Genomic DNA, 12,883 nt, shown 5'->3' with positions numbered 1-12,883 from the left:
AGCTGTGACAAAGTGAGAGAGAGGCATGGACATGTATACACTACCAAACGTGAGGTAGGTAGCTAGTGGGAAGCAGCTGCATAGCACAGAGAGATCAGCTCGGTGCTTTGTGACCGCCTGGAGGGGTGGGATAGGGAGGGTGGGGGGGAGGGAGATGCAAGAGGGAAGAGATATGGGAACATATGTATATGTATAACTGATTCACTTTATTATAAAGCAGAAACTAACACACCATTGTAAAGCAATTATACTCCAATAAAGATGTAAAAAAAAAACAAAAACAAAAAACAAAACAAAACAAAACAAAAACATGATCAAAAGTGAATTCATTCTGTTTTCACTGAAATGCACTCCTGCCTGCTTCGTATCCCACTGAAGGATGGTTCAATCTTCATATCTTACCTATTGCTTTCTTTCTTAGTTCCCAATTTTTTATCCTGTCCTTTCCAAAATATGCCTTAACTTTTCTTGATTTAAAACTTTCCTAGGCTTCCTATTCCCCTCAATAAATTTTAAGCTCTAACAAGATTTACATGTTCTTTCACATATGGTGCTTAGATTTTCATTCTTTTCTTTCAGTCTATCTCTACACAGTAGCCAAATGGGCACTTTTCCCTCTTTCCTATGCAAGCTATAGACTATCTGCCTCTGGTTATTTGCCCTTGCTGTTACATTTTCACACTATTTTTTCACAGACTTATTTAGAAAACACTTCTCATCCTCAGTTCTGATCTCCCATAAGTAGATTAGATGGTTCTTTTCTGTGCTCCTATATCACCTCCATTATATCTCTTGTCATATTGTGTGACTTCTGACTCCCTACACAGCTGGTTCCTAGATGATGCATGGACACCTAAAATTATGAATAAAACACTTATTTACAAATGTATAATATTATAAAATAAGTTTCAATACCCAAAGACCCATTTTACAACTTCAAAACTCTAAAATTCACTGGGAAATTAAATGAAAATAAAACACTGATATACACCACAACAAATATTTACTAACCATGTTAAAATGATTACTAAAATAAATTTAATTACATAATGTGCCAGTTTTCATAATTTGAAGATTACTCAAAGGATCCTAATGGGACTTTAAAACCAGCTTGCCAGGAGTCCAGTTATGGTTTCCCTATACAAACCTAACCTGGACTCAGTTACAGTTTGGCATTATTTGATGATAGTTGTCTGCCACACCATACATATCTGTGAGATGATTTTGCATTCTGTGGCTGAATAAGATTTCAGAGAACATCCAGTAGGCTGGCACTTGGTTAGTATCAGGGTTTTTTGTTGTTGTTGCTGTTTTTTGTTTATTTGTTTTTTTTGTGAGCTGAATCCAGAGAGATAACACCAGAAAAAATACTTGGGGTTATAAAGGACCCAAAATTTCCCTTCCCAAGATAAAGTGTCATATGGGACATCACCTTGAGGCAATGGGAACCTCAAAGTACATTACCAGCAATGTATATCGAGGTCATGGAATTGAAAAGCTCACAAAACAAATGAAAATAGTCAAATCACTCATTTTATCAAGTCTGTTAAAAACACAAAGAAACAAGGGAAAAGAGATAAGATATGTTAACACTGATGGGATAAGGTGCAGTGGGGAAGGATCACACTATCTGAATGATGGGGCAATGTATGTTCAAATGTCCTGTTCCTCTTTCTGCCATATCAACCGTCCTCACTGATGATGTGGTTACAAAGGCCAGAGTTAAAGTTTGAGCTGGGGGTAAAAAGGCAGAAGATGCTCTGGGTAAATGACGCACACTTGTTCTACTAGAGAGATGCAGGGACAAAAACACCTGGCCAATATTTCTAGCTCTCCTATTAGCTATGGATTTTATATGTGTTACTTGGGCAGAAGGCATATAGGGTGATAACTGAAGTCACCAACGGGTGGCCAAATAAAGACTTCATGAATGATAATTTTCATGTGTATCTTGTGTATCCTGAATACTTAGAGACTCTTGTATATTTGTTCTTACATATATTTACATATTATAAATATATGGTACCCAGATGTTTCATGAGCATTAAGTATCTCTGATCTTTCCATCTTATTCTGTCTATTGTTTATTTTATACTTAGCAATTCCCATGAATTCTGCCCATGTCTAACAAACATTTTACTTACCAGTTACTAATCTATTCTTAAAACATTTTATGTGTAAAACATCTGCCTGCATATTGCAAACCACAAATTTATTCATCTAATATAACTGAATAGTTTTAATAGCAACTGTACATCTCACAAAGGTAGATGGTGTGGTTGACTGTATTTGCCAAAAATGGCTTCAAGAATACTCTTCTTACCATGTGATTTTTGATGCTTCTCCCATTGAGAGGTGGGGGTCTATATTTCTTCCCCATGAAACCAAGTTGGCTTGTGACTGTCATCCAATAATAGAGTTATGGTGGAATTGACACTATGTGACCTTAAAAGCTAGGTCATAAAAAGTGAAGGAGCTTCTGCCTTGTTCACTACTTCTTTTGACTTTGGTGTGATATCTGACTGCCCTTAGGCTGCCATGTTGTGAGGAAGCCCAAATCATTCTATTTAGCAATATTACAAAAAGAAGCCATGGGATTAGAGAGAGAAAAAGAGATCTCCCCTGTCAGCCCCAGCTGCTTTAGCTGCCTACACCTCCCCTCTTCCAGATCTAGCCACCATCACACTACAACCACATGAGGAATTCCAAGCCAGAACTACCCATGTGAGCACTTTCCAAATTCCTGACCAACTGATACCATAATAAATAAGAAAATGACTGTTGTTTTAAGTTACTAGGTGGTGGAATAATTTTTCACTCAGTAATAAATACCAAAACACTTGCCATTTCCCCACATGGTCTTGAACTCCCTTCTACATCTCACCCTCCATATTCATGGGCTATGAACTTGAGTCCACCCGATTTAAGACTGAGCAGAATATAAGACTCAATTGCTAAAGACATTACACATAACTGTCATTTTGAAGAGCGTTTTCTACATGACTTCAACTATCTAGGACTTATTATTAAATTATTCATAGTATTGAAGATGCTGTCTTCTATTCATATTCTTTCTAAAGCATACATTTGTATTCTTCATTGCTCTGTGAATCTTTAAAGTATCTAAAATGAGGATTACCCATATCAGTTATTTTCATCATTTAATTTACTATCCATAACTGCTTGCACATGTCTTTAAATGGTGAACACTAAGGAAAAGCTCATTTTCACATTGGTGATTATTTTTTCCCATGATTTCTCATCCAAAGAACAGCAGTGATCACTGATCTCAACTTCATGCAGTTTATTTGTGTTGCCAATTGATTCAAAGAAATAATTGGATTAGTATCATTGATACCAATGATCAAAGTAGATAGGTAATCACAAATAAGTCTGAATCAAGTTCTGGAAGATTTATATTTAATAGGAAAAGTCAAAAAGTAGATATCAAAAGTCAAGCTGTACCTGCCTAGTTTCTTCAGGTACTTGAGCTAGAAAACCCAGGAATTATTATTACTGAGTACTCATCTGTAAGATTGGAGTTATATTAAAACTCCCAGCATAAAATTCCATGATTCTTTAATTCCAAAGCATAGCTCTCTGAATTGGAGTAGAAGCAAAAATTAAAATCTTTATTATGGGGCTTCGTGTTAGAATAAATCTCCTCTCTAGATAAAAACAACTGCTAAATATATTTAGAATATTTCTTTAATATTTTACCTCATAGTAGTCTAAAGAGGAATATAGATTTTTCCCATGAAATATTATTTTTCCTTTAAAAAGGAGAAAAAGTTACTTCATAAGACATCACTGTTCTAATTTTGTTTTCAGTGCCCTCATATTGCTCTTAGATTTGATGTTAGACACTGAATGATGCATAATAAAATTCTCTGAAACTTGTCTTCTCTTATTACACTTTGACTTCAAAAAATAACTAAGTTTTTGCTCCTCTAGAACACTAAGATTCCTTAGTTATAAATTGAAATCCCTGCGACTACTTGTAAAATTGCTACATATTACAGTAATCTCATATAAATGCATAGGTAAAGGCTGATTAATGTAGCCTTTTACAAAATTTATCTTGTGAGAAATGATACTTATACATTTGTGTGGAAGCACAAGAATCAGCAACTATGTGCTTATATAACTTTCATATTCTACAGTCTGCTTTTTTAGACAGGTAAAAAGAATAATGTGTAGCATAAATGCAACAAGTTACATGAAACCTATATAATAAACAATGCTTACTATCTGTGACAGAATTGGGTACTAATTGTATGACCATTGATTCCAATTAACTGCATTTATTTTTTTAAACGTACACATAACAGAAAGTTTAAACATATTGTCTACATACTTTTTATTTCCACTATCACTTTCACAAACAGTATGTGACAGAAACTGGATGAGTTTTTACCAACATCCTCTTTATTCTTCTTCTGGCCTTAAGGCTAGACTACTTTCCTAGGCTCTCTTGTAATTGGAATGCTGCCATGTGAGTTATTCTCACCAGTGGCATATGAGAAAAGTATGTTTCACTTCTGAACCAAGGATTTTAGAAGTGGGTATGCTGCTTCTCCCACCATCTGGGTTCAAAACCCAAGGAAATGGTAGAAATCAGACAAGAAAGGACTCTAAATTACTGCATGGAAAAAAGCAGCCCACTCACCAATTCTCATCTTGGAATATTGAAAAAGTAAAAAATAAATTTCAGTTGGCTTTGTGACCGATTATTTATGTGGGATTGTTTTGTTGCCTGCTCTAAATAATACAGTGTAATAATATTACATGGCCTAATTTTTTTTTTTTTTTTTTTTTTTTTGGTGGTATGCGGGCCTCTCACTGCTGTGGCCTCTCCCGTTGCGGAGCACAGGCTCCGGACGCACAGGCTCCGGACGCGCAGGCTCGGCGGCCATGGCTCACAGGCCCAGCCGCTCCGCGGCATGTGGGATCCTCCCGGACCGGGGCATGAACCCATGTCCCCTACATCGGCAGGCGGACTCTCAACCACTGCGCCACCAGGGAAGCCCCACATGGCCTAATTTTTTAATGGAAATAAAATAAATTTCATGTTCCCACAAAACTATAGATAGGTAAAATTATGATGGGAGTTATTAAATTATCTATTCAAACCCATCTTAAATTTTAAATTCAACAGTAAGCACAATGTCAGTAAGCATAATAAGAAAATGTAATTTGTTTCAATAATGTTACCATTAATAACAGAATATGAATAATCCTCATAACAGTTAATAAAACTGTTGTGAATATAGGCAAAATAGTTTCATAAACGGTTAACTCTATAGCTGAAATGAGGTGACATTGAAAGTAAAATGTCTATTACAACTATAAATATTTGCTTTATTTTGCTTCAAAATTATATTTGCACTTAAAAGGCAACTTACTGACACTTACTGAATCTTTATTACTGTCATGGTCCATACTTAATTACTCAGTTTCTTTGGCATCTGATCTTAGTACACTTTACCTTGACATAAAAAATCGTCCTTGGTTTAAATAGAACAGTGCTTTTTATTATTATTACTATATTATGTTACTAATATACCATGTGATATTCAGAATATCTAAAGAGATGGAAGGGCTGGCCACCATAGTAAAAATGAGAGTAGTTGTATGACATGCTCCCCTTAAAAGAGCATATAGACAAAAAGACCACATTTGAAATAAAATGTGCACATTTTATTTCAAATTTATTTATTTATTTATTTACTGCATGGAAATATATTTATTTCAAATATAAAAAGAATTAGTAGGTGTGCCTACTGATACCTCTATGGATTAAATCTTTTCATTGATGTTAGGCACTAAAACTAATAAAAGAGGTGGGTTCCACTACCTCTGCCTAAACCTAGATGACTTTTTAGAAGATAAGCATATTTCATCTTTTTTTTTAATGGGAGTATAGCTGCTTTACAATGTTGTGTTAGTTTCTGCTGTACAGCAAAGTGAATCAGCCACACGTATACATGTATCCCCTCTTCCTGGATTTCCTCCCCATTTAGGTCACCATAGAGCAGTGAGTAGAGTTCTCTGTGCTATACAGTCTGTTCTAGCATATTTCATCTTAATCATTGATCCTTGGCTATCAAAAATCATTAGGAGTAGAAGATAACCTCAGCATAATAATTCGTTTTATATTTGTTTGGGAGACCTTTTTGCCTTAACTGCAAAATATCAGTTGTTTTCTTGTTCTGTACTTATTTTGTTCCCAAATTCTTCAGATTTATTTATTTAGTGTTCTCAAAGTGGGATTCCTGACCTAACAGTATTCTATTACCTGGGAACTTACTAGAAATGCAAATTCTCTGGCCATATCACAGACTTACTGAATCTGAAACTCTAGGCATGGGGCCCAGAAATCTGTGCTGTAACAAGCCCTCTAGAGATTCTCTTGCTAAACTTGAGATCTAAACTTGAGATCCACTAAACTAAACTTGAGATCCACTAAACTAGAAGAACTGGTATAGGGGATGACTACATTGCCTAAACATTACTTACACTCTTTGCAGTGGTGTTAAGGGTGAGAATGTGAGAACACGTAGTTTCTAAGCAGAGAATGACCATGAAGAATATTTCTTCTTACTAAAATACTCTTTACTCCATGACTGTTTCCTGCCATCCATTATCAAACTGTTCCTTTCTGTGATATCAACTCTCAGGTAGCTTTTAACTCTGTGTGTCAATTATATGTGGGTATTATATCTAGAATTAATACTTCTATTTGATATATGAATAGGAGTCAGGCAAATCAAGACTTTCCTTGGAAATACTAACAACATTTGAGGCTGTACTTGGCAAATGTTGATTACCAAGGAAATTAGAACCAAGGTTTAATAAGGAAGGAAATCTTGTACAAAGAGATATTTCAACTGTCTTTAAAAATAAGGTTTCTGAGGTTTAAAGAACATTTTATGTCTTCTGGGGAATTCCAGAGAGTGAAAGTTATGAGTACTGATATATGATTAGTATGATAAAGCTATTATTAAATTAGATCTATATGAAAATGGACTGGGATGCCTCGTGACTTAACGAGTTTTCCTGTGGTTAAGAGTATTTAAGTCGGGCTTCCCTGGTGGCGCAGTGGTTGAGAGTCCGCCTGCTGACGTAGGGTACGCGGGTTCCTGCCCCGGTCCGGGAGGATCCCACATGCCGTGGAGCGACTGGGCCCGTGAGCCATGGCCGCTGAGCCTGCACGTCTGGAGCCTGTGCTCCGCAATGGGAGAGGCCACAACAGTGAGAGGCCCGCGTACCGGGGGGGAAAAAAAAAAAAAAAAAAAGAGTATTTAAGTCAACATCAAATGGTAGCTTAATTGGGTGATCTAGATACTTGTTATGCAAAGTGTGGTTTCATTTGGTAGTTGTTATAGGTGCAGAATCTCAGGGTCCACCCCAGTCCTAGTGAATCAAAATCAACAATATAACAAGATCCATGGGTGATCTATATGCACATTATGTTTGAGAGATAGGGCTCCAGTTGACATCTAATGAATCTTTATATTACTCTTATACTTAATTTAAATAGGTTTATGTTGTGATGCAGAATTTGAATAACAGTCTAGAAGAGATGGGGGTAAATATGTGAGCTTGAGCTCACATTCTACTGTGAGGTCATTAACTTAATTAAATGCTGCCCCCAAAATAAAATAGTCTGTTTCCTGAATACTGAACTTAATGTAAGTGAGCTGGTGTTTGAATACTATTTCTATAGTTAGCTTTGAACTATTTGTTTTACACAAAAGTGAAACATGCCTTTTGGGTTTATTGCACTACCTCATGAGGATATTTGTACTAACTTCCAAATTATACTCAATGTTGAACTCTTCTCCCAATTCCCTCTTGCATACCATCTTCCTTTTCACTAAAACTAGGATGTCTTAATTTCCCTTACTGAAACCTTTCCTTTTTGCTTAGAGTAGGTAGTTGTTTTGTCTTCTGCTTCTTCCCTATTCCTGATGGGTCTACATGAATGGGCAGCAGAGGCAGAAAGAAAGGAGAATACCTCAAGTGGTGTATAGGAATGGGGGAACTGGAAAAGATCAAGGGAGCAGACTTTGCTCAAAGCTGAAATTTACTCGGGCAAGGAGTACTTAACATACAGTTCTCATTGCCAAAGCAATGGATGGAAAAGAGCTGGAGAGGTAATGAGAAGTGACAGATTCCGCCACACCCTAGATTGACTCAGGTCTCTACAACCAAGACTTCCATGCCCTGGTCCTGGGAGAAGGAAGCCGCTTAAAGAAATGACAAGCACGGAAGGCCAGACAGCCAAAAGATCCCCAAGCCTGTTCCCGTCCCCAGCAGTGCGGGCCAACACACGCCTTCCTGTAGAGACCTTTGTGTGTGGGAAGCCCGGGCGAGGAAGAACATACCCCCTTCTCACACCTGCCCATCCCCAGTTCTTGCTTTCACCGGGGGCACTGGGACCAGCGCCAGCCGGCAGCGGCTTTGGGGGAGTCGTGTGTATCCGCGAGCGCGTGTGCGTGAGGAGGAGAGCAAAGACGTGATTACTTCAGAATTTATTTAAGGGCCGGTGGAAACCACTGCAGCAGCTTCCAGGGGAAGCCCTAGTTTCAGAGGAAGAGGAGGTGGTGGCTGCCAAGGAGTGGGTGGGGGGGGCGGGGGGGGTGGAGGGACAGAGGAGGAGGAGCGGCAGCGACAACAGCACAAGGCAAGTAAGGAGAGAAGATGCTACAGCATCCGCACCGGCGCCCAGCAGGTTGCTTCTACGGGCCAACTGATGCCAGCAAAGAGGCTTACAAAGAGGCTAGGAGGCGAAGCTGGGTGTAGGGGGGCTGGCTGCTTGCCTTTCTGCAGAAGAAACACCTCTTTTAGGTGAAATAAGACACCCTAGCTTGGAAATAGGCAGGGGGCCAGGAGGGGACCTGCCCTGCTTCTCGCGTCCCTGGGGACTCGCTTCCCTTTAGCTTTCCAACTCCTAGTGGTAGCCATAAACTCCAGAGGGGCTCCGGGTGGGTGACTGGGTGGAGAAATTCCCTTCCAGATAGTCCTCACACCTTTCCCCAAAGCTCAGGTTTCGGGGCCACACTCTGGGTGGCCCGGTGGCGGAGGGAGAGCAGCGTCGCTTGGTTCAGTTTCTACAAGTCAAACCCAGTCCCCACTTGCCGGCTCCCCGGGTCTCCATCAGCACGCGGGGAGCTGCGGCTGTTCGGGCAATCGGGCCGCTGCTGCTTTAAGAGCCGCCTCCCCCTCTCCTCCCTTTGACAATGGTCTGAACCGAGCTCTGCTTCCCAAAGCAAAATTTGTAATATGCCATTTTTCCGATGGACGCTTCTCCTTTTGGCTGCTGACGGAGCCGCGGAAAGATGCCGAGCTGCTGCCACGCCACCCAGCCGGGGCACGTTCCAGAGGACGCCGGGGCACCCGACTGTCTAAGCTACCTTTCTCCTCGCGTTGCTAGGGAAATGGTCCACGAGTGCCGGGTGTGAGCCTCCCCGCTCTTCAAGCCGGAGACTGCGGTTGTCAGTGATCAATTGAAGAAGCAGGACCCGAAATTACAGACATTAGGTACAGAAACTGTATTTGAGTTACACGGTTCCCCCCCGCCCCGGCTTTATTTTTTTTACCCCTTCCCCCACCCACCACCACCACCACCCCGGCCCCACCCCGCCCCCAGGGAAGATGAGATGCAGATTCCCTCCTTGTCAATCACTGTTCCGTACCTCTTGCTTTCCACCCCCAACCTCTCCCTTCTCCTGTTTCTCTACCTTCTCCCTACTTGGATGTCTCCTGTTGGGCAGGATGAACAGTTTTGGTGCAGAAATCATGAAGTCAACTTCTTCAGGGTGGTGGCGGGGGTGGGGGGGGGGTGTGGCTGAGAGAGAACTGTCCAGCCCGCCGTATGGTGTGTGCAGGGTCTTTGGCCAGCTCTAAATTAACTGGGGTAAAGAAAGTGCAAAATGCTTCCATTAAAGGGGTTAATAATATTTCCTGAGGACAGGGTACTTCAAAGAGTTAACTAGGAGGAGGAATATTCATGTAATGTAATCAGACAATGGCTAGGATTTCTCTCACCGAATTATTCCTTGTGGGTTAACTGAGGTGGAGATAGGTCAGTTCTTAAGACTAAATCTTTGCAGAAGAAACTGACTACAGAGAATAATTACATCTTTTTCTCTAGTAGGATCTAAATCCTAAAGATCTGTTTGAATAAAGTGATTCATTGACAGAAAAAAAGCCTTTTGTAGCACTGTCATATCTGAATAGGTACTGTTTGAACAGCACATATTGCTAAGAAACACTGGATCTTGAAAGCCCTTGGGTAATGACTCCAGTGGGCATTCAAAACTTTTATTTTGAAATCTGAGGGATTTAGAAGACAGTCAAGGTTATGTGCTAAGAAAAAGGGAGTTGGTTTTCCTGGTATAAAATTCTTCAAGCTAAATTTAAGCACTGAGATAATTAAACCAGCTAGGTGTTTTGTTTTGTTTTGTTTCTTTTCACAATAAAATAATGTCTCTAACTAGACCTTGAAAGTTTCAGTAATTTAATGAAAAGGGGCATCATCTAGAAGAGTATAACATAATCCATATATCAATTGACTGGGGAGGGGATGACGAAAAGACAAATATCAAAGCAAATTGTTAGTATGCCCTTTCTGGTTTTTCAGGAATTATGTGGTACACTGCAGTTTTTAATACTGAAAATGATTCTAAAAGTTAAAAGCGGTATATGAAATAGACTAGAGGTTGAATGACCATAGCCTTCTGTACTATGCAAGTTGCTTCAGATTTCATCCATTCTGTAAGAGGGTGTTTGACTCTTACATTGAATACAGATTTTTAATTGCTTTTAATACCTAAAAATGTGCATTTAGGAAATAAGTTATACTATATTTTAAGGAATATACAACTATTTTGTAATTTATATTAGACAGAATCTCAAGATTCTGTTTTATTACAAGAAACTAAGCTAGCTCATGAAAGTGGCCTTGTTTTTTGCAGACAAATTTTTTCCTTCTAATTTTGATAAGAAGACTTTAGATTTACTTATTTGGGTTGACTGTGAGGAAAAAGAAGCATGTATTCATCTTATTTCCTAAGTAACTTTTGCATAGCTTGATTTTTTTTCAATTAAATTTGAAAAGTTTAGAGCACCCATTGGAATTAAACCTTTAGGCATGGAAGCAGAATGAATCATAAAGGTAAAATACTCTTTCTGCAAAGGTGAATGTTGGTCATTTTATAATAGAAAGAAATACTTGAATTTGTAATAGTCCTTTATTAATTAACAATCTGTTCTCAGTCAGGTATCCTATTGGACCCCTACAATGGGCTTGCTAAAATAAATGCTTGCATTATTATTCCTACTTTACAGAAGAGAAAACTGAAGTTTGGAGACATGAAGTGACTTGCTCTGGTTCACATGCCTTGGGAGTAAAATTGAATCAAGTTCTTTTGAGTGTAGATTTTCTAAATTCCATCATAGCATCTTTCAACTAACTAAATCAAAGAGCAACTTTTATACTGATCTAAGAGCCTGAAGTTTGTGAATGTCTAATGTCTCACGGTGATGACGTTTGTTAGAATTAGGGTAGAATATTCAGAAGAAAACTGTAGCTGAGGTAATCACTACAGTTATGTTTTTCCTTGGAATTTAAAGTTGTTATAAGTAATTCAGAGTAGAGGCAGGCTAATAGCTTTCTTCAGGAAGGATATGATTTAAAATACAGTTTTGAAAATGTTTAACCTTAAATTTAAACCTTACAAGTGTTTTGGCACAGGTTGTCACTGTGCTACCATTTCCTCTCCCAGTATTTTGTTTTAACCTTAAATGTCAAAAAGAAACATTGGCTTCTTATAATGATTTCTCAGAATGACACAGCTGTTCAGTGTGTGGATTTTATGCATGGTATGTGAACTAATTGCTTTAAATATTTAAATATGTTGGAACATTTTTTTTGTTTGTTTTCCAATTCCTTTTTAATTAATGTAAAGAAAATTTGTAACAGTTAGAAAAGAGTCTCATCTTTTCCACCTTTGTGATATTGTTTGAATGAAATTCAGGTTAAAAAAAATCAAAAAATATATTTTCATCCATTAAGTGGTTAACAATAATAACAAATGTTTGAGTGTGAGTGTGTGCATGTGTGTGTTGTGAGTTTGTGTTTAAATACATCCTATATATCTACTCTGCTCTACATTTTAGGGTGAATAAGAAATTGAACAATTCAAGTTCTGGTCTTCAGGGAGCCCAGTGTTTTGAATGATGAGCAATAATTCAGAGCATTACCTCGAATTGTTCTAAAATTTACCACCGCCTTAATTCTTTTGTATAGGCTATCAGTCACAAAATACTTTCCTTTATCTTTTAAAAAGTTTCTCCTGGTTTTCAGTGGGCCCTGACCAAATTATTCACAGATAATTGAATTCTCTCCTCAGTAACCCAATTTATATCAAGAATCATAAAAAATAATTAACTATTGAGCTGTTAAATCTTGATATTTTATTTGAAAATATCACCAGAAATACTTTCCCCAAGGACAGGAATATGTAGGCAGAAAAATGAATTGACAATGTATTATAAAACCAAAGAATGCTCCAGGATCAACAGCCACACCAGCCTTTCTCCACATCAGACTTCTGCAAAACCAAGCCCTCTAATTAACAGCTCCTGGCCTCAGTACAACAACTAAAATTGAGATGGATTTGATTTTTTTTAAAACATAAGATAGAAAAGAGAAAATAAGATAATTTCTGATTTTTAAAATGCTACACAACAGGTCAATGTTACATCTTAATGTCTGTGTTTTCTATTTTAAATAAATAATTTAAAAATATTCTGAACAGTTCATTTATTTTATGACTGACTCCTGATTAGCAGTTAGGATGTGAAGTTGCTACAT

This window comes from Leucopleurus acutus (genome assembly GCF_964270905.1).
Source record: "Leucopleurus acutus genome assembly, chromosome: 11".
In the NCBI taxonomy this organism is placed as follows: Eukaryota; Metazoa; Chordata; class Mammalia; order Artiodactyla; family Delphinidae; genus Leucopleurus; species Leucopleurus acutus.
Note: the sequence above shows the minus strand (reverse complement) of the source record.